The 22,583-nt window shown below is 37.1% G+C and overlaps 1 pseudogene; it reads left to right on the top strand.

Annotated features, from left to right (window-relative positions):
- The window catches only part of LOC111549705, a 19,903-nt pseudogene extending 3,851 nt beyond the window's left edge, over positions 1-16,052 (top strand).
- Positions 16,053-22,583: the final 6,531 nt, after the last annotated feature.

Here is a 22,583-nt window from a genome sequence, read left to right as displayed (position 1 = left end):
TTGTGGTAACTTTTTATGCTGCAATAGAACACTAATGCAACCACTTTCTCCCAATATTTCTCTCATCCACCATCTCATTTTCTATGATGTATTGAAAAGACGCTAATTACTAGTAACAGTTGCCCTCTTCAGACTTTCTAAGATTATCTAACACAAGAGTTTTCTTTCACTCCTCTTAGCAGTGGATCAATGGAGTCCATATTAATGCCTTGCTAGTATTTAGAACTCATGGGCCTATAACCTCAAAGACTAAAAATAGGTCAAAATTGTAATCTAGAAGATGAAGAATAGTGTGAAGAATGGAGCACACATTTGTTGACCAGAAGCATTAGCATGAATGAGTAATCTCTGAGAGATGAGTAAGGCCACAAAAAAAATTTTTAAATAATATGTAAGAAATTAACCATCGAATTTGTTTCAACTGGCGTATAGAGATAATTTAATAGATATTTAAAAGCTTTAAGCCAATCTGTGTGTTACAGAAACAATAAGTGGGGAAGCAGAGAACAATGGTCTGGTGCTAAAAGAGCCCCAGAGGCCAGTCCAGAGGTTCTTTCAGCAGGAGATCCTTGTCTTGGATGCACGGGTGGAGCCATGCCGCAGATCCTTTGTCTCTGTTGCACCGATTGCATAATTAGTCCACTTAACTCTCCCTGCCTTTGCCAGGTCCTCATCCTTCTGCCACCACCTATGGAGGCTGCTTTGCATTTCTTCATCATTGTTATGTTCAACATGAGGCCGCTGTTCAAAAACATTATAAATAGGATTTGATAACAAACTTTCTAACTGCAATGAAAATAACCTCCAGGGTTTCAAGCACACATATCCTCTATATTAAAATGAGGTCTGAGTTGAGAAAAGCTGTATTTTGTGAGGGATTGCCCTCACAGGTGCTGGCTGAATGCTTGAGGATTTATAGAAGTAGAAAATTCTGCAGACCTTTGTGGGCTGTGCCAGCGGGGGTCAGGAAAGTTCTGAGAAATGACCTGATTAAATCAGCACATAATAGGAGAAGAAAAGTGCCTCACAGGCCTAAAGACACAATGGGTCTTTGACCAGATGCAGACTTTCATTGCATTTAAAGAAAGTGCAGCTAAAGAAAGAAGTGGTCAGCAAGAAGGACAGCAAATGATATCCAGACCCTCGCTGTGTACACAGCATTGGTTACATGACAGAAAATGTATCTGAGTGGCGAGAGTACTCTCAGTGAGGAGATGAAATTTCATGGGTGGCAGTTATTTCATCAAGATTTTCTAGACTTCAGAGAAGCTATTTCCCCAAACTAATATCCCTTTCCTGATTTTTTATGAGGAAGGTATTATGGATAAATAACTGGAGCATTGCAAGTTTTTCTTTCTTTGTTTGTTTGTTTGGGTTTTGTTTTTGAGACAGAGTCTCACTCTGTCACCCAGGCTGGAGTGCAGTGGAACAAGCTCGGCTCACTGCAGCCTCTAACTCCTGGGCTCAAGCGATCCTCCCATCTCAGCCTTCAAGTAGTCCGGACTACCAGCAAGCACCACCATACTCACCTAATTTTTAAAAATTTTAAATACCAGATGAGGTCTTACTTGTTGCCCAGGCTGGTCTCAAACTCCTGGGCTCAAACTATCTTCCTGTCTCAGCCTCCCAAAGTGTTGGTATCACAAGTATGAGCCACTGGGCCCAGCCAAGCATTGTAAGGTTTATGCTTTGTTGTGACTTTGGTTGTCAACGGTGCTTTAAATATTTTACCTTTGCAAATTTACAAAACTTTAAAGCCACTGTGTTAGCTTTGTGATAACTTTGCCTTAGTAGATGAGTTAGATTCTACTATTGGCCCATTTGACTAATGAGAAAACTGAGACACAGGAGTTAACTTACCCATCTTTACCCAGCTAGTCAGGCAATGACTACAAGATCAGGAGGGTCACGGTGAGACTCTGACTTTACTGAAAAGGTCCAGATATCCACTATTATTGGAAATCCCTTTATTGGAGACTTGAAAATTAGTTCCCAGCTTCCTTCTTTCATTTACTCTCTCTTTTTTCTTAACTATTTTCTTTCTTTTAAAAATGCATTTATTGACCAGCCTGACCAACGTGAAGAAACTCCTTCTCTACCAAAAATACAAAATTAGCCTGGCGTGGTGGCGTATGCTTGTAATCCCAGCTACTCTGGAGGCTGAGGCAGAAGAATCGCTTGAAACCAGGAGGTGGAGACTGCAGTGAGCCGAGATCGCGTCATTGCACTACAGCCTGGGCAGCAAGAGCGAAACTCTGTCTCAAAACAAAACAAAAAAAAATTTTTTTATTTAGTTCTTTATTTATTTTCCTTCTTTTATATCTAAGATCTTCTGGCATTTAATTTAAAAGGTTGATCTTATAATGTGTTTACCAAAATAGACAGTTCCCATTCTTCTACTTGAGGAAATAACTTTCAACTCAGTTTTTTAGTTCTTTTACTCTTTATCTCCATATGACTAAATAATTTGCTTATATTGCTACTTACTATTCTTTCAGTTTTGGGATTTTCTATTGGCGTCCCACTAGGAATATAAGGATATACTTTTATTTTATGCCTTCACCCTGTTCCACCTCTGTTGTGATAAAATGTTTGTCTTAATTTAATTAGATCAATATTAGTATTTAAATTATTATGAGTATTTTGTTATAAACATGCAAATGCTACTTACAATTGAGCCATCTACCATCTAGAATAATTTTTCTTTCCTCCACAAGTTTTAATTTTCACTGGAATTGTGTAGTTTATTCATTTGCTTGTCATTTTGTATAATTATCACAAATTTAACTACAACTCTGCCAGGGTCTAAATCACCTCTCAAAATGATGAGAAGTGTCTTTTATAGTATCAGAAGTATGACAGTTCCTACTGTTCTACATTATTGTCAACACTTGATACTGTAATTTAAAATTTTTAATCACTCTGGAAGGCATTTCTATGGATATTTCCTACAGTTGTTTTATTCTGCATTTTTTGATGACTAATGAAATTGTGCACTTTGCTATTTCTTTATTAGACATGTAGCTATCTTCTTTTATGATAGAATTGTTTCATCCTTTTCCCCATTTTTAATTGGATTGTACTGTTTCTTAATGATTTGCAAAAATTCTTTATTCTGGATACTAGTCTTGAGGTTAGATGTATTATAAATTTATTCTCGCACTTTCTGTGTCTTTTTACTCTCTTAATAAGGTTGTTTGATGAATGTACGTTCCTAATTTTAATGTAGGACAATTTATCTATTCTGTACAGGACCAGCTACATAATTTGCAGGGCTTAGGACAAAATCAAAATGTAGGATCCTATATTCAAAAATTAGTAAAAATTTCAAGATGAGGACATAGAACATTAAACCAAGCATGAAGCCCTGTGCAGCCATGTGAGTCACATGGCAATGAAACCGGCCCAGATTTCATTTTTTGTGTAGTGTTTTTTGAGGCCTCATTTAGAGAATTTTTGGCTACTCCAAAGTCAGGGAGATATTTTCTTACATTATTTCCTAGAAGTTTTTATGTTTTGCCTTTTACTTTTTTGGGGGGGGCACCAAGTGTATTTCTATATATTTTAGAGTCCACATGTCAATTACTACTAAAAAGGACATGCTGAGATTTGCTAATGAGATTGCATTGAGTTTATAGATTAATTTGAGAGGAATCAAACCTTCATAATATTGAGTCTTCTAATCCATGAATTTTTTTGTTTATTCAGACTTCTTTAACATCTTAATCATGTTTTATAGTTTTCTTTGTAGAAGCTTCACACATCTTTAATTTATAAGTATTTATGGGATTTTATTTTTGCATTTGTAATTTTTAAATTTTTAATGTCTAATTGATCATTGTTATGTAAAAATACAGTTGCTTTTATGGAAAGAGCTTATATCAGCAAACTTGCTGCATTCCTCTATTAATTCTATGATCTGTAGGTAGATGTGCTTGTGTTTTCAGTGTACACACGTGTCATCTTGACAAAAAATTTTATTCTCTTTAAATTTCATATCCTTTATTTCTTCCTCTTGCCTTATTACACAGCCTAGGACCTTACAATGTTGACTACTGGGCATTCTCATCTGATTCCTCTTCTCACCATTTAGTTTGCTGAAAGATTTTTACAGATATCTTCACCAAGTTAAGGAAGTCTTCTGATTTCTTAGGTTTCTCAGCTAATCATTCCTTATTATGAATAAGTGTTATATTTTAACAAAAGTAGTTATGCATCTATTGAGATTATCATGTGATTATTTTCCTCTATTCTGTTAATGTATTAAGTTACATTGATTGAGTTCAAAGATAAATTTGAGACCTAGAAATCCCATAATAAACTCAACTTGGTCATGAAGTATATTCCTTTTATATATAACTAGATTTGATTTGCTAATACTTCGTTTAATATTGTTACATTTATGATTATGAGCAATTTCTTGTAATCTTTCTTTCTTGTAATGTCCTTGTTAGGTTTCAGTATTGAATTTTTTTTTTTTTTTTTTTTTTTTTTATGAGAGACAGTCTCGCTCCATCACCCAGGCTGCAGTGCAGTGGCGCTATCTCGGCTCACTGCAAGCTCTGCCTCCAGGTTCACAACATTCTCCTGCCTCAACCTCCTGAGTAACTGGAACTACAGGTGCTCACCACCACGCCCAGCTAATTTTTTGTATTTTTAGTAGAGACAGGGTTTCACAGTGTTAGCCAGGATGGTCTCGATGTCTTGACCTCGTGATCCACCAGCCTCTGCCTCCCAAAGTGTTGGGATAACAGGCGTGAGACACCATGCCCAGCCAGTATTGAAATTTTAATAGTTTCTTAAAAGTAGTTAGCAATTATTCTCTCTTTCTCTATTTGTTGAAGGCTTTGTGAGAGATTGACACTACTTCTTCCTTGTTTGGAAAAATTTAGTGATGAAGCGTTCATGACCTAGAATATTCTTTTTGACAGAAGTAAATTTATTATAAAGCTGATATCATGCTGTTTTACCTAGTGTCCTCACACAAAGTTATAGGACCAGAACTTGTCTTGCACTGTAGTCTTATCCTATTGCACTCAGCATCAAATGGTGACAAAATCCAGAATTCAAAATTAATATGTGGAAAATTCTTCCATTATATAGATGAGTAGATTGTAAGCAGAGGATTTGGTTCTTCTCAGTGAGTAGTCAAAATAAGTCTCCTCTCCTGTCAAGAATACACTTGATAATACCCTGACATTTTACAGTTTACATATGAAAGAAACTTGATAGAGGTATCTCTCAAATTTGAAAATCTTAATTTATGTAACATTTCAATAATGACTTATGAATCTCAGCTCACTGCAACCTCCACTTCCTGGGTTCAAGCGATTCTCCTGTCTCAGCCTCCGGAGTACCTGGGATTAAAAGCATGCACCATCACGCCCGGCTAATTTTTGTATTTTTAGTAGAGACAGGGTTTCAGTATGTTGGCCATGCTGGTCTTGAATTCCTGACCTCAGGTGATCCATCCACCTTGGACTCCCGAAGTGCTGGGATTACAGGGATGGGCCACCACGCCTGGTCTGAAAATATATCCACAATGTTTTTTTGTTTTGTTTTTTAACTGAAGAACAAACCAACAATGGTGGTAAGTGGCTTGCCAAAACTCATACGGCAGGTTAAGTGATGGGCCAGAAAGAGAAAAACGTGAATTCTGAAAGCAGATGCAACCCAGCTTTAATCAATAACCTCCAACTTGCTAGCTTCATGCTTATGGGCAAACTATATACCCACTGTCATTGCCAGTTTCATCAGCTGTGAAATGGATAATTCACAAGGATAAAGTCTCTTCAGGGGCCACCGGGAAAATCAGTGATGATATATATGTCAGTACCTAACACAAGGAAACACTCAAGAAATGAAAGCATTATTCTTCCCACTCTATAGCCATCCCCATCATCCTGGGAAACTTCTTTTAATGTTTTCATTTCACATGTATGCTGACATCTTGTCAAAGCCATGCTTGAATTTGTGCCAAACCAGAAATGACTCCCCCAAAGACATACTACCTATATCACTCATTAACTATATCCTGCCCTGTTCATCCCTAACTACCCTAAGTGTGTATATATATATATATACACACACACACACACATACACACACATATAAATATATATGCACATAACAAATATATATATACACACACACACACACACACAACAAATAAATATATTTGTTACAAGCAGTTAGGTACGAACAGGGTAGGAGAGGGCTCTTTCCCATCCACTAGGAATATCAGGTGCCGTTTTGGCAATTACCACATTGCCTCTCTAAAAGTGATAAATTGGCATCTGGTGCCAGGGAAAGGCCATTTCCTGATGCTCCACACCTATTGCAAAAGTGTTAATTGAATGTAGGCATCAGGGAGAAGCAACTTCCCGGGCATGCACATTAAGAGACAAAATGGCGGAGTATGATCTTCCAAAGGCACACATCGGAAAAGGAGAATAGCCTCAGATGGGCATACACACAACTTCCTTACCCTTTTATGCTTGAGGTTACAATTGTTTGAATTTTTGCAATCAGACCTTGGCAATGACCTTGAGCAGTAGAATATAAATAATTCCCACATGCTTAGCGTTCCAGTAATGGAACACTAGACATAAATGGGATTTGTTAAAGACACTGTACCTGCTTGCCTCCCAAGGCTAAGGAAGGCACTGCACATGTGGGCAGCCCATGCTAAGGGAAGAATCATGTGGAAAGGAGCCAACCTATAAATTCCTAGGATCATGGTTAAATACTGCACTTGACCTCAGTGACCACTTGGGTCTCTTCCAACCACACTTTCCTTTCCTTTCTTTCCTGTTCTAAAGCCTTTTAAATAAACTTCCACTTCTGATCTGAAACTTGCTTTCATCTCCTTTTCTGTCTTATGCCCCTCAGTCGAATTATTTCTTCTGAAGAGGCAAAGATTGAGGTTGCTGAAGACCCATATGAATTCACCACCTGTAATTCAGACACCTTCCACCAGTAACATATTTGGTGTCATGATACTTGGATATTTGACACTACTAACATATTCATTCAATAGTCTGTTATGACTTATTTTCTCATTCAAAGAAATACTCATTTTCATGTGTAATATTGTATTTGTACACATATATATGTTTTTCTTTCTTACACAGGATCTTCAAAGATGTGTACAAGAGCCCACAAAGCTAGTTTTGTGCCTGATTTGTGGGAATTTTTAAAATGATGAACTAATCTATAATTATACAATGCTTCATGTTGGTTTTGATAAGTCCTTGCTAGGAAATTGTTCGTTTCATCTAAACTTTTTTAAAATCAAATTTGTTGCAATATTCTCATTTTATTTTTTTATATATGCGTGTATGCTATTGATTCTGTTTCTCTGGAGAGCCCCAACTATACACCCCCCTTCCCTAGCTCTATTCCATCCTGCCCATGGTTTAACTTAAAAAGGTGACTTTTCTGCCTGTACTGCCACTGGTTTGTACACACTTCTCATTCTCCCTTATTCATTTAATAAACATTTGTTGAATACCTGCCATGCTAATCACCATGTTAAATGCAGAAGATATCTTGTTTAAAAAGAATGGGCTGGTCCCTATCCTCATAAAGTTTGATGAAGACCCATACTAAACTAGAAATGTAGTAAGATGATCCTCTTAGCTTGCCTTATGAAAGTTATTTTCCCCCTTATAGAAACTTTTTATTTCTTCTGCAATTCAAGACCTACCCTTCACATGAGGCCTACCTCAAGCTTTATCTGCCTTGTCCAAGCTAATATTTCCAAAGTACATGAGAATTACCTTCAATATTTTCCTGTGTGTGTATGCATGTACGTGCTATTTCTTTTGGTTTTCATAGAGATAAGAGTACACAGAATTAAGCACATGTAAATGAATGAGCAAATGAGCATATATTGATTGCCTTTGTCTATAGGATATGGTAGATGGTCATATCATGAGCTAAGCCATACCTTTGTTTATTATTCCCTACTGCAGACAAACTTCAGAGAGTGTGAGCTCTCCTTGTGTACAAAATTGGACTCCACTATTTATCTTATGGCTTCATAGTGGTAACCACAAAGCATTTTATCCAGTTCTGACTGTTATAGCAGGTAGCTAGTCAGGCATGAGGAGCCCTCTCCTCCCCACCCACCACACACACACCAGGAATGTGAGACAACCATCAGGAGATGGTCAGGCAGTTGTTAACTGTTTATCCAAAATAATGATTAGTCACAGCCAGCACCAGGGAAAGGTAGTCTCCAATAAACAGAAACGCATGAAACTGGTAATGAGCAGCTTCCTGATAAGATCTGAGGAGTTGGGCGAGTGGGCTCAAGTATGTGCATTAAAAGGCAAAATGGCAGAGTTTAGCTGGTATTTGACCTCTTAGGGACATTTGACTGGTAAGGGAAGAAAGTCTCAAGTCAGCATGCATACAACTCCAGTAAACACACTGTGCATGCTGCCCTCCCAAGTGCTAGCAGGCCACTGTGCATGCAGACAGCCCACCCTAAGGGAAGAATCAGGGGAGAGGGAACACAAGACTCCGGAAGCATGCCAACTTATAAAACCCCAATTCAAAAGTTCAAACAGGGCACTTGTCTTTCAAGTACTCACTTGGCCCTCTTCCAGGTGTACTTTCCTTCCTTTTGTTCCTACTCTAAAACTTTGTAATAAGCTTTCACCCCTACTCTAAAACTTGCCTCCGTCTCTCCTTCTGCTATATGCCCCTCGGTCAAATTATTTCTTCTGAGGAGGCAGGAATTGAGGTTGCTGCATTGTTTCGTTTGCTTTTTAATTCATGAACTTCTGTGATACTCAGAGATCCTATGTGATATGTATTATTACTAATCCAATTTTACAAAGGCTGAAACTGAGACTTAGAGATTAAATAGCTCACCCAATGTCACAGAGCTTGCCAGACCCAAATCCAGGCAGTCTGGTTCCAGTGTTAACCTTGTTAGCCTTTGGGTGATACTTCTAACCAAAGAGGTGTTCAACAAATACTGGATAGCATTAAACTATGAAAAGCTAACCAATTTAATGAATTTTGGCTATATCAGCATAATAAAAGTCTTTGATTTTTACATAGTTGTTAACTGTAATTCCAGATTTCATGAGCATGGTGTTTTGGTTTGACTTTAACGTGTGAAACACTAATAAAAAATGTGACTAAAAAAACACAATTTAAAATACTTAAGTGGCTGGGTTTATCCTGTAGCATTAGAACAATAAAAAAGGTGAGTATCTGTAGAATTAAAATTATTTTTCAGATGAAAGATTAAAAATATTTTACCATGACTCATTTATTGATGCTCTACATGGTATCTTTGCTGTTTCCATTTTCCTTGCAAAAGATATTTGCACCAAAGCTGTCCTTACCCTGTTAGGAGCACAAGTGTGAGCAGATCATTTCAGAAGTCATAAGCTTATGTATTATTTCTGGAAAATTAGGAGCATTACCATTCACACTGTGATTAAGTGTCATTCTGTAATGAGGAAACTATAATCAAAATCTGAAATGGGAAAGGACAAGATAATCTTAATCATAAAGCACAGGCTGAAAACAAAAATCCTTAAAATTAAATTATTGCAGGAAATGAAGTCATCATAATAACTTTTCTAAGTATTCTAGGTATAGTCATAAAGGATAATGTAGTTTGAATACTTACAAACTAAAGACTCAGAGGGTTTTTTTTAAAACATCATTTCATAAGTTATAAAACACTTGCATGTTTCTTTTAATTTTTTGATTAACTCAGGATTCACTACTGTCTGAAAATACATGTTTCTTTTAGACAACCTTGAAAACATAAAAGCAACAAAGAAGAATTTTAAATTCTTAATTTCGTTGCTAACCACAACCCCCTGCCCCCCACCCCTCCCCCACCTTGGCTCCCAAGAGAAGCAGCAAGTGTTTGTGGCTCATTCAGGGAGAAAACAAAGGGTTGGAGGGATTCAGCAATGAGGAGCATTTTTCCTGGTTATCCTATCCACTTCATCACTTTGTCTGCAGAAGAACAGAAGATCAAGCAGGCAGAAATTGTGCACATCAGACTCCTGATGTGACATTATGTAGATTTTGAGGCCGCAAAGTGTCTGCCTCATGCGATTACTAAGAATTCCCCTTAAACGTGTAGAAAAGACAATGTAAAAGCTTTTCATGACTCGTTATCTGGGTGAGCAAACAACTTAATCCCACTAAATTTGTTGTTTTCCATCTTTTAAGAAGATAATAAATACTCTCCCTATCTTCCTAATTTTGTTGTAAAGCTGAAACTTCGTGTGCATATAACATAGCACATACATAATATATATTATATATAAAAGTGTTTTGGAAAAGGAGGAAGTATTATTAAAGTTTTGGTAATTTTAGATATAAAAGCAGACTTTGAAAGTTCTATAATATGAAGAGAGAGGCAAGAATTATAAATTCTTCAAACTTTCATTATGTGTTTATTTAGAGAAATTGCCCTGTTTTTATTTATTTACACGAAAGAATAATAAGGACAGGCTACCATTTAATAGAGCCCTGGCAGTGCAAAGTATCCCACATGCATTACCTCATTTAATTCCCTCAATAACTGTTACTGATAAACAACTCAAAGCTGGGACAAGGGTGAAGCAAAAGAGGTATTTATTTCAGGTACAAAATTTAACAGGGCACCAAAAAACTCAGCTATTAAATAAATAACATTCTAATACTATATTTAAAAAATCAAAAGTAATCCAAATAAATCTACAATAAACAAAATATCCATATTTAAATTAAAGACAGGGCAGTTATCTTGTGTAACCTTGAATAAATAACTTCTTTGTGCCTCTGCTTCTTTATTTAAAATGGGATAATAATAGTAATACCTGCTCCTTAGGGCTGTAGTGAGGACTTAATGATTTAATGTAAGTGATTAGAACAATGCCTGGCATATTTTAAATGCTTGAAACATGTTGGTTAAAATCATCTAGTATTGTCTTTACTGGTTTTGCAAATTTAAATATAAGAAAACCGAGGCTCAAACGGTTTAAAAAGCTTGACCAAGTTTACAAAGCCAGTAGCAGGATTCACACTCAGAAAGTTTTCCTCCAGAGCCCTTTTCTTAATCACTCCATTATACTGTTTCTCACGGGGATGTTAAGAAACCTGTGTGTTCACAGAGCACATTAAGTGTGAATATGTGTGCAACTCATTGGTAGATCATACAATGAAAGCTTTTTAAAAATCTCTTGAAATGCTACCAAGTGTTAGTGTATTGACTTAGATGAGTTTTATTAGCTTGGCATTGCTTAGCAAAGGAGCACAAAAGAAACGGAAGAAATACCCCACAGTCAGAGTGTGCGATTAAGAGAGCTGGGCCTTCACTTCACCCAAGAGGTTAGGACAGATTATATAACCAGTCCCCTTAGATAAGAGGGCAATCCATCTTCTTGAAGAGATATATCAATGGTTAGGATTCAGTTAAGATATATCAATGGTTAAAATTTAGTTTTTTAACTTGTTCAACTTGTTCATTTGAATTTAGCTATAGATTTTTTTTTCTTAATGAGAATAAACAGAGCTATCTGTTAACAGGATAAGTGGGAAACAGCACATGTGGTTTTATACAATTGTATCCACAATAGGCAGTGCAAGGCACAGAACAAAAAAGCACTCTTATTTATAGAGCTTCTGAGTTCAATTACACCTCTTGGTAAAGCGAGCAAAGAATTATTTATACAGGTTTCTAGGTTGGTCACAATAACGCTTTCTAAGAATGATGCTTAGTTGTTTAAACGTGTGACTCAGTATTCTCTAACCTTCCTGAATCTGTGTTATTTCCTCTTAACTGTTGTCTGCCATTCAGGTTTTGGAAGACAATTTAATTTCCTTTGTGAATGAATAGGGGCAAATTAAAGGATGTATTTCTATGTGTTTCTTTTGAATATTTTCCTCACTGAATACTGGGATGATATAAACTGCAAAACCTGTAGTCAGAAGTGTAATCCTATGTAGTGAAGTTATATAAGAGCAAGTAGTTCCTCAGAGTCAAGCAATTCAGCAAGAGCCACACACACATGCACACACACACACACACACACACACACAAGCAAACACACACAGGGATGCACAACAGTGATGAAACATGCATGAATAGATTTATATAATAATCAACAAGAGGACGTCTTTTTACACAATGCTGAAATTTGCATGATGATTTTTTCACAACGTGTGTATATTTCACAATTTCACAACATATTTATAAGCAATTGGTTCAACTAATAGAAAACATGCCATTTACTTCCCTTATCTTTGGGATCTGGCACTAACTCTGCACCTTACTGTTTCTGTATCCCATTTTCTTACCTAAAAAGAGGTTAATAATATGACTCATCTCATAAACTTGTTGTGAAGAATGAATAAGACAAAGCGTGCAGAGTCTTAAGAAGAAGACATGGCATTTAGCAACTGATCAAAAATGTCATCTCTCTCAATATCATTATTACCTTAGAAAAAGCCTTGAAACTTGTCAAAGTAATTGCATCACCTTTAACAACGAGTGCGGAAGTGTACCTTCTTGGTTTCAGAGATCCTTATTTCATCCAGGTTTCTAAGGCATCCATTACATCATAGTAAAATAGCTAACATTCCTTTTTCCTCGCTATTTGTCAACAGCTGCTATGACCTTAATTATCTGTAGAAGGCCTTTAGAATAAGATTTTTGACAATATGCATTACAAGTAAAATTATTCTATAATTATATTCTGTTGTAGTGATTATTTCTTGTTTCTTGCCTTGTCATAAAGGGAAAAAATACAGGTATCATTAATGTATGTCCACCTGTCCACTGAGATAGCGAAGGCTCTACTTCCTGTTTCCTATTCCATTTGTGCCCAAATGACTGCCCTCTTTAGAGCTACTCTGTAAGCTCCCTGACATACAACAGCACAGCTGGGCCTTGCCTTCCTACAACATATAAGATAACATTAAACAGGTCAGTATGTGTAGAGAATGCATGGTGCAAATTGAATTTGAAAAGCAAACAATTCTGGTGTACAATCATTACAATCACAGTAACATTTATCTCAAAAAATTAATTTTAGCCCAAGGATTTTTTTAATCTAATATGAAACTTGTCACATGGCACAATGACATGATGATTTTGATGAACAATTACCTGAGACAAGGTTAACACTTTTGCCCATCATGTTCTAATTAAATAGAACAAAATGGATGACTTTCAATGTGCGGGAAAAATCAGATTTAAGCAAACTTTAAAAGACTGCCACAAATATTTCTCTTTTTTGGCAGTATTATATATCCCTTCAGTGGAAACCTATAGAGTTCTACTATGTGATTGATTTTTGAAGGCTTTAAAATTGAGTAACTTGTTATATCTTGGTACTTGCTATGCAAACACATGTATACATATTTTTTCTGAAGAACTTTTTTTGAGATAGGGTCTTGCTCTGTTGCCCAGGCTAGGGTATAGTGGTGCAATCATAGCTCACTGCAGCCTCGAAATCCTGGGCTCAAGCAATCCTCTTGACTCAGCCTCCTGAGTAGCTGGGACTATAGGCACACACCACCAGGCCTGGCCAATTTTTAACATTTTTGTGTTAAGAATCAAGGTCTCACTATGTTGCCCAATCTGGTTGTTGGGTTTTTTTTTGTTTGTTTTTTTTTTTTTTGAATTTTTACAGCAGATAGAAAGATCAGAAAATCTGTTTCACCGAGAGAGAGAGAGAGAGATCTGACATCCAAGATTGGGGAAAATGGTGAATGCTGTTAATTTTTTTAGTAGAGAACATTCCCAATTTAAAAAATTTTTAAAAAGTACGCCGGACGCGTTGGCTCAGGCCTGTAATCCTAGCACTTTGGAAGGTCGGTCGAGATGGGCGGATCACGAGGTCAGGAGATGGAGATCATCCTGGTCAACATGGTGAAATCCCATCTCTACTAAAACACAATAAAATTAGCGAGGCGTGCTGGCGCGCGCCTGTAGTCCCAGCTACTCGGGGACTGAGGCAGGAGAATTACTTGACCTGGGAGGCAGAGGTTGCGGTGAGCTGAGATCATGCCACCGCACTCCAGCCTGGCGACAGAGCAAGACTCTGTCTCAAACAAACAAACAAACAAACAAACAAACAAACAAACAAAAAGTAGAAAAAGTGTTTACCTTCAAACTATTTAAGATAGAAAACTAAGTAACATACAGAACACATAATTATATCTGCAATTAAATGTAAAATTCTCAACATTTTATTTTTCATTTCTGTACGTTAACTTTGTTTCAAAATACAAATATATTTTAACATTGCTGGCTCTGAACAACATTAAATTGATTTTAGAACGTGAAAGATAAGAGCCTTAATCAACCATCTCCGCTAAGGAGATCTGGGAGTTTGGAGAGATATGTAAAGCACCATGGTTCTGCTGAAGGGATTGTTCTCCATTGGCACCTGAAAGGCAGGATTGGGGTGTGGCTTCCTCATGCCTGAGCCAGTGTGCTTTGTTCTGTTCCTGAGACGCAGACAATGCACCTAAGCTTGTCGCTCAGAGCCTTTTTGCTAGATCTAAATGGAAACAACAAATGAGTATTTGATCAGCACAAATTCCCTCCAATTGCTAGATAAAAGAGCTGACTGCACATGCCCTAGCAAGGCCTGGCCAATGGCTTTTTTTAATTCTGTGAGAAGCACGGTGTTTGTCTTCAGTAGAGATTACATCAAATCCTGGTGATTTTGCCTCCTCTAAGTTTCTAGACTTACCCACTTTTTCCTTCTCCACTACTATTTCTCTATTCTAAAGTACTATATGCTCTCACTTACCTGGGAATAACTTCCTAGAATGGATCCTCCTGTCTCCATACTGTATCTCCTCCCACCCAATTGTTTTTCCTATAGTTAGCATTGACCTTGTAGAATGCACACCTGCTCTCATCCATGTCCATCAATGCTGCTGCCCTCCCGTCCACCACTACCACCTCAATGGCCTCTCATCTCTCTGATGAAAGAAAAACTTCAGAGTGCTCTGAGGGAGGCAAGGAGGCGGCGGAGGCGGCAGCGAGCGGCGAGTAGTGGAAACGTTGCTTCTGAGGGGACCCCAAGACCACCGGTTCTAACGAGTTCAAGCTGAACCAGCCACCCGAGGATGGCATCTCCTCGGTGAAGTTTAGCCCCAACACCTCCCAGTTCCTGCTTGTCTCCTCCTGGGACACGTCCGTGCGCCTCTACGGTGTGCCAGCCAACTCCATGAGGCTCAAGTACCAGCACACCGGCGCCGTCCTGGACTGCGCCTTCTACCATCCAATGCATGCCTGGAGTGGAGGACTAGATCATCAATTGAAATGCATGATTTGAACATTGATCAAGAAAGTCTTGTTGGGACCCATGATGCCCCTATCAGATGTGTTGAATACTGTCCAGAAGTGAATGTGATGGTCACTGGAAATTGGGATCAGACAGTTTAATTGTGGGATTCCAGAACTCCTTGTAATGCCGGGACCTTCTCTCAGCCTGAAAAGGTATATACCCTCTCAGTGTCTGAAGAGCGGCTGACTGTGGGAACAGCAGGCCGCAGTGTTGGTGTGAGACTTACGCAACATGGGTTACGTGCAGCAGCGCAAGGGAGTCCAGCCTGAAATACCAGACTCGTTGCATACGAGCATTTCCAAACAAGCAGGCTTATGTATTAAGCTCTATTGAAGGCCGAGTGGCCGTTGAGTATTTGGACCCAAGCCCTGAGGTACAGAAGAAGAAGTATGCTTTCAAATGTCACAGACTAAAAGAAAATAATATTGAGCAGATTTACCCAGTCAATGCCATTTCTTTTCACAATATCCACAATACATTGCCACAAGTAGTTCTGATGGCTTTGGAAGTATTTGGGATCCGTTTAACAAAAAGCGACTGTGCCAGTTCCATTGGTACCCCACGAGCATCGCATCACTTGCCTTCAGTAATGATGGGACTATGCTTGCAATAACATCATCATATATGTATGAATTGGATGACACAGAACACCCTGAAGATGGTATCTTCATTCGCCAAGTGACAGATGAAGAAACAAAACCCAAGTCACCATGTACTTGACAAGATTTCATTTGCTTAAGTGCCATGTTGATGATAATAAAACAATTTGTGCTCCCCAATGGTGGATTTATTAATATTAAAGAAACCAGGAAAGATATTAATTTTAATATTATAACAACTTGAAAATAATGGAAAAGAGGTTTCTGAATTTTTTTTTAAATAAACTCTTTAAGTGCATGAGATGCTTGATGGTTTGCTGCATTAAAGGTATTTGGGCAAACAAAATTGGAGAGCAGTGGCTGCAGTTTTGAGAATCAGTTTTGACCTTGATGATTTTTTGTTTCCACTGTGGAAATGAATGTTTGTAAATAAATGTAATAAAAATTCCTTTGCATTCTTTCTGGACCTTAAATGGTAGAGGAAAACGCTCATGAGCCATTTGTTTCTTTTGCTGGTTATAGTTGCTAATTCTAAAGCTGCTTCAGACTGCTTCATGAGGAGGTTAATCTACAATTAAACAGTATTTCCTCTTGGCTGTCCATTATTTTCTGAAGCAGATGGTTCATCATTTCCTGGGCTGTTAAACAAAATGAGGTTATGGTTAGATTCTTGGGAATCAGCTAGTTTTCCATCATATTAGGGTGCAGAAGGAAAACTAATAAGAAAACCTCCTAGTATCATTTTGTGACTGTAAACAATTATTTATTAGCAAACAATTGATCCCAGAAGGGCAAATTGTTTGAGTCAGTAATGAGCTGAGAAAAGACAGAGCGGATCTGTGTATTTGGAAAAATAATTGTAACGTAATTGCAGTGCATTTAGACAGGCATCTATTTGGACCTGTTTCTATCTCTAAATGAATTTTTGGAAGCATTAATGAGGTTTACATATTTCTCTGACATTTATATAGTTCTCATGTCCATTTCAGTTGACCAGCAGCTGGTGATTAAGGTTAAGAAGAAAAAAATTATAGTGAGAATGAGATTCATTTCAATGTAATGCACTAAAACAGAACACGAACTTAGCTTGGCCTATTCTAGGTAGTTCCAAACAGTATTTTTGTTGTCAAACTTTAAAATTTATATTAATTTGCAAATGTATGTCTCTGAACAGGACCTCGACCTTTCCTGAGATTTATTTTATCCATGATGTATTTTTTAAAAATTCTTTTGATACAGAGAAGGGCCTTTTTTTTTTTTTTTTTTTTTTTTTTTTTTTTTTTTTTTTTTTTTTTTAGCATTTCAGTGAAAACTTAGTATGAGTCTGAACCCATCTTTTGAAATGTATTTTCTTTATTGCAGGTCCACCTAATCATCCTGTGAAAGTGGTTTCTCTATGGAAAGCTATGTTTGCTTCATACAAATACATGCTTATTCCTTAAGGAATGTGTTAGAGTTATTACTGTGGATTTCTCTGTTTTCTGTCTTACAAGAAACTTGTCTATGTACCTTAATACTTTGTTTAGGATGAGGAGTCTTTGTGTCCCTGTACAGTAGTCTGAAGAATTCCCCCTTCTGTGCCCTAGTAAGCCCAGTTGCTGTATCTGAACAGTTTGAGCTCTTTTTGTAATATAATCTAAACCCATTATTTCTGTGCTGTCTAATAAAGGAGATTCAGAACACTTGAAGAAAAAAAAAAAGGAAAAGTTCAGCCGAATTAAACTTAAAGGAGCTTAAATGAGCAACAAACAATTCACAAATTGGGCAGCCCCCAGAATCACAGCAGATTCACAGAGACTCCAGTGCAGCCAAGTGTTGGAAGAATATTTATAGACAAAAAGGGTAAATAACATACAGAAATTGGGAAGTGAGGTACAGAGCAGCTGAACTGGTTACAGGCTGGCATTTGCCTTGTTTGAACACAGTTTGAACACTCAGCAGTGTATGACTGGTTGAAGTCCAGCGCTGGGATTGGCCAAGACCCAGCTGTTGTTACAGGTGCATACTTCTAAGTTAGGTTCTCAATCTTGTCTGCCTATTAAGCTAGGTTGCAGTTTGTCCACAAGGACTCAAATATAGAAGTACAGAGTCCTTCTCGGGTCACATTTAGTTCACTTTTAACAGCTCCCAAGGTAAAATAGAATACTGTTAACGGGTTTACATGTAGATCTGAGCCGTCCTACCTCTCTGGCCTTATCTTGAAGCAACTTCCTTCTCCTTTTCTTTGTTCTATGCTCAAAAGCCTCTTTCAGTCCCTTTCATTTGCGGTGCTCCCTGCCCCAACAGGGCATGTTCCCCTGCTGCTTTCTGCACCCAGAAGGCATCTTACCATCCTTTCCCCCTTCTTCCTAGGGCTTCATACCTCACACTTCCACAGCCTCAGAGCAGGCTTCTCTTACTTTGGAGGGTAGGCCACTCATCACAGCACTTGTCAGAGTGGTGGTTCTACACTTTTTGTGTGATAATTTAATTAATTAAGCACTTTGAGGGTGAGTACAATCTCTCACAGATGGGCTATCTCAAACTTAATGAAGTAAGCTTAGGTAAACATAGAGAAAGACCTGATTCTGAGCTAAAAATAAACAACCACAGCCCTTGTCAAAAAACAGCAAGCGCCGAATGTCACCTAAATAAATTTAAGTTGTTTAAATTCTTTTAAATTATATTTTTGGAAAGACATTTGTTGAATATAAAAAGTCAGAGAAGCAATTTTATTAAGTTTGATTTCTTACTTTTCTATATTGGACACAGTTGACTTACCTTAAAAATTATCTTGAGATTTTTAAGTTCTAATCAGTCTTTTTGCTGCATTTCGATATGGATCAGCTTTATTTTCTTCATTTTTATATGTTTTAATTGTATGTTCTTCAGTTTCTGACCTTAGTTATTTTGCCAATGTGATATGCAAAGATGTGTTGTAAGATGCTAATTTTACAGGAATGAAGAGTTGATGGACAATGGCAGCTGATAAAAGGGCTGGAGTTGAACCAGTGGTGTGCTGGTAAATGTTTAATAACTTGCTTTCAGAAAAAATGTACATGTCTACGTATATGTACATTATAAATGTTACTGATATAAAGGATGTATCAAACAAAACTTACTAATAATAAACTACAAAGTACTTTTTATTGTAAATTACATGTAGCCAATTGACCCTCATGGGATGCTTTCACTGATATTTGCCAAAATACATCCATACATAGTAAATCTACATTAGCAATTTACGAATAAGTATAGTTTTAAAATAAGTGCTGGTTTATATTTTCATCTATGTTAATAAGTAAGACTAAAGTAAAACAACTAATATATATGTCAAAACTTCACTTGTTTGTCAATGATGTGAGTAACTTCTTTGCTAAACCAGATAACAGTCTTTAAATACTGGAAGATTATTTCTGTGTGTGTGTGTTGTGTGTGTGTGTGTGTCTGTGTGTGTGTACGCAGTATTCACAATGTAATGAGTAAAGTAAAAACATACTTTTAAGTTTAATCTGTATTGCTAACTTTTTTCTCCATCATCGCTTTTTAAAGTCTAGGCCACTGTTCAATAAAAATACTATGTGAGCCATATATGTATAAATTTCTAATAACTATTTTAAAAATAAACAGATTAAAATTAACCTTGATAATATATCTTATTTGAACAAATATATTCAAAATAGTATAATCTCAAGCTGTTGTAGATATACAAATTATTAGAGATATTTTACTGCCTTTCTCCATACTGCCTTCAAAATCCAATGTGTATTTTATACTTCTAACACATCTTAATTTGTATTAGTCATATTTCAAGTGCTTGATAGCCACATGTGCCTTGGTGCTACCATCTAGGAAGGTACACGTTTAGACAATCAACAAACCAATAAATCAAGCTGTGATCTGTGAAGTCTGTATTTGTGTGTGTGTGTGTGTGTGTGTGGTATAAATACCGCCCCCCCCCCATGGTCAATTTCAAGTTATCAATGTTATGGAAAGAGATGTGCTGAGCACATTTTTATATAGCATTTCTACCAATTATATAGCATTTCTACCCAACAGCCACAATGGACATAAAAAACCCTCAAGCACATAGGGACGAGTAACATAATTAGGACTTGATGAGTTTGAAAAATTATTGTTTGTTTTTAATATAAAATTTAATTGTAGGTTTATATAGCTTAATTTTGAGTTAAGGGTGTGTTTATCAACTGGCTCAGAAAATTCCTGGAAATATTACAACTGGTTCTCAGGAGCCAGGATGAGTTTGCTCCAGAACACCGCTGAATTGAGTCATCAAAATGGATAAATGTCACATAAGTGTTCTGGTGAAGGGAAAACCTGGCTAAGGAGATCACAAAGCATTGCAAATCTTATTTTCCTTCAAATCCAAATAGTGCATGCCAAATTGATCAGTTTGTGGGAATTCAGAAAGCTAAATGGCAGAAAAATATCACTGGTTGAAAATAAGTTTTCTATAACATTAGAAATGTTGAAGTAAAAATAACAGAGGAATTAAGATCATGGGCCTTGGGGTCAGACAGCTCAACATTTGATTCCTAACTGTGTTATTTCACTACTTGAACAACTGAACAAGGATCTTAATCATTTTGAAATTATCCATATATCTATAAGTGACTGACATCTACCTTCCTGGTTTCCTGTAATGAAAAATGGACACAAGGTTGCCATTGCCAAAGTGTATTCCACAAAAAGACTGGTTTTGTGAAATGTCAATACGTATTAATTTGGGGGAAATTCTGGTTAAGTAGGTTAGGAAATTGGAATTTTTCAGCGTACTTAAGTAGCTAAGAAATGAACATAATAAGGAACACCCTTGAAATGTATTTGTACATCGATCTCAATTTGTAACAAGTATCTTCATGGCCTATTTATTGTATTCCAAGGAAAACACGGACAAATATTTACAAAGTACTCGGCACAGGTCTGGCATGTGATAATGTGCTCAAGAAAGGGGAACAACAATAATGTAATTTCTAATAATATGATAAAATATGACTTGTACGTAACCAAGGTATGGTGTGTAGTCCAATGGGGAAAATAAAGGCTTCATGCAAAAGCAGGTAGTCAATTCGTGCACAAAGACACTTTTTACTTTTCATTTTTTTTACGTAGGTTCTCACTCTGTTGCCCTGGCTGGAGTATACTGGTGCAATCATGGCTCATTGTATCTTTGACCTCCTAGACTCAAGGGATCCCCCTGCCTTGACTTCCCAGAATACGGGGATTACAGGTGGTGCAAACAACCTCACCCTGTCCACAAGGAAATTAAAGTAAAATTACATGACTCCTTCAACCAATTTTTACAGTTTCGGACAGAATGAAATCAAAATGAATTAAAAGACTAGGTCAATTAGCGAGAAAAACACTGGAAGCAGAAGCCAAAGCTAAAAGAAACCCAGGATGAATTAAGGGAAGATTCCTTTTAAAATACATTAAAAAGGAAAAGAGCCTTGATTTATAATGAAGAACAAATGAAAGATTCCTGTCTTCTTAGGATTTCCCTGCCAAATTATTAAGAAAGACGAATGAAAAAAATGAATAGTTACCTGAGACTAAAAAGTATGGATCAAGCTAGGAAAAGCCCCAGAATCCTAGGAAGTTTCAGCAGCATGATAAACAGCATTAGTGGGCTGGGACCAACCTTAAGAGACAGAGACAGAAAGCAGAGCAAAAGCAGCGTGGAAAGAAGAAAACTTGTTGAAGGAAACCAGTTTGGTATAAACTGCTTTGCTCCCAGTGGATTAACAAACAAACACATGAATGAATGGGATTACAATTACAAGGGGAGAGACCTTCTGCAAAAACTGATCAAAAGAAGAGGACAATTTGAAGAGGGGCTGGTTTTGACCTTTGTGTGGGAGAAACACTTCAATGTTCTGGTACGCAGAGAGATCACAATTGGAGTCTGCAGCTTGGGCTCTCAAATGGAGGCCTATCAAAAAAGACTTGACTTTTCCAGAACCAGGGGCAAGAAATAAACAATTGCCTGATGTTTATGCACTTTAGACATGCAAAATTCAGACTTCAGACTTATGTGTTAAGACCTGCCAGGTGATCTGAGGCTTATCTTTGGAGGTACATGAAATATAACCTGTTCCAGGACAATACTTACTGTAAAGGAGCATTGAAAATAATAATTTTTAAAAAGCTGATTAGGCATGTATATGATATGGTGATGACCAATTCTGAAGAAGTCAGTGTACAAACTAGGAGTATGGGCAATAATTGAGTCTAACTTCCACTTCATCTGGAATTGCCCTTGGAACTGTATCAGCAGACCCTGGCCAATACTAAATCTCAGAAGGCTCTGATTGAGGATATCAGATTACATCTTTCACCCTTCACCTAGATTCAAGAAACTATATAATAATCATCCCAATTCCTTAGCAAAACCTTAAGGAACAGACAAACAAAAAAGCAAGGCTTTTTTAGAATGTATCACCATTAATTCACAATTCTGGAAATGTGAATTAATGAATTCTGGAAATGATTCTGCTAACCCAAGAATCAAAATTATTCTCTCTTATCCTTCTGAGGCATTCATTTAATCTGTAGTTCAGGATTTCCTTCTGACCTTGTCATTTAAATTGAAATGTAAGACATTTTGATGCTTAGATAATCTTTCCAAATAAAGATCTAGTGAGCACTGACC

Source organism: Piliocolobus tephrosceles, chromosome 7, assembly GCF_002776525.5.
Source record: "Piliocolobus tephrosceles isolate RC106 chromosome 7, ASM277652v3, whole genome shotgun sequence".
NCBI classification, from domain to species: domain Eukaryota; kingdom Metazoa; phylum Chordata; class Mammalia; order Primates; family Cercopithecidae; genus Piliocolobus; species Piliocolobus tephrosceles.
The sequence above is the reverse complement of the archived record's forward strand: the minus strand, read 5'-3'. Positions and strand labels throughout refer to the sequence as shown.